Source organism: Pteropus alecto, unplaced genomic scaffold (genome assembly GCF_000325575.1).
Source record: "Pteropus alecto unplaced genomic scaffold, ASM32557v1 scaffold118, whole genome shotgun sequence".
NCBI lineage: Eukaryota > Metazoa > Chordata > Mammalia > Chiroptera > Pteropodidae > Pteropus > Pteropus alecto.
In genome coordinates, this window is record NW_006440654.1 from 194,122 (window position 1) to 194,932 (window position 811).

At 67.7% G+C, this 811-nt stretch overlaps 1 protein-coding gene across 1 annotated transcript in view; it reads right to left on the bottom strand.

Annotated features, from left to right (window-relative positions):
• KLHDC7B (kelch domain containing 7B) overlaps window positions 1-811 on the bottom strand; it is a 4,398-nt gene that overhangs the window by 2,436 nt on the left and 1,151 nt on the right. The gene's annotated exons all lie outside the window — the stretch shown is intronic.

An 811-nucleotide genomic window follows, 5' to 3' on the forward strand; every position in this document is an offset into this window, starting at 1 on the left:
GCTGCAGCTGTGGCTGGGGCTTGGGCCGGGGCTGGGGAAGGGGCAAGGGCAGGAGCCGGGGCAGGGGCTGCAGCTGTGGCTGGAGCTGGGGTCCGGGCTGGGGAAGGGGCAGGGGCAGGAGCTGGGGCTGGGGCTGCGACTGTGGCTGCGGCTGGGGCTGAGATTGCGGCAGGAGCTGCTCTAAGACTTTCATCCTTAGCAGGACCCTGGGCAACTCTGAGGGGCAAAGAGTGTGAAGGAGAGGCGTTTGGAAGCATCGAGGCCACCGGTAAGAGGTCTCGGGGGGGATGTGCTGAGGGTGGGGGGGCTGAGGGTGAGAAGGGCTCAGGGGTGTGTGGAGGAGGCCCGGATGAGGGACATGCGGAGGGGGCACAACTGAGCTCATCTGCAGCTGGCTCCCCTGGGTCCAGACTGCCAGCCACCTGCCCACTGCTCGGCAGCCCCTGAGACCCTCCCCCTTCTCCACCACTGTGGCCCACCTGCTTCTCTGGCCTGCCTGACTCTGAGCCCAAGAGAAAGTGCTCTCCAGAGACGCTCGCCCCGGCCTTTCCCACAATGCAGGCCGCTGCGGTCCCGTGCCCTTGCGACAAGAGAGGGCGTCCCCATTGCCATCCCTCTGGCCGTGGGCCCATGGAGCATGGGGCCTGGCTGGAGCTCCTGACAAGGACCTCCCTCCTCGCCCAGGGCCAGCCTTCCACGGAGACTGGGGACCCCTGACACTCCCTGGGGGCCCAGGGCCCAGCCTCTCTGCTCTCACCAGCTTTGGTCCCTGGGTCCAGAGCTAAAAGTGGGGCTGCTCGGGGGCCGCTCT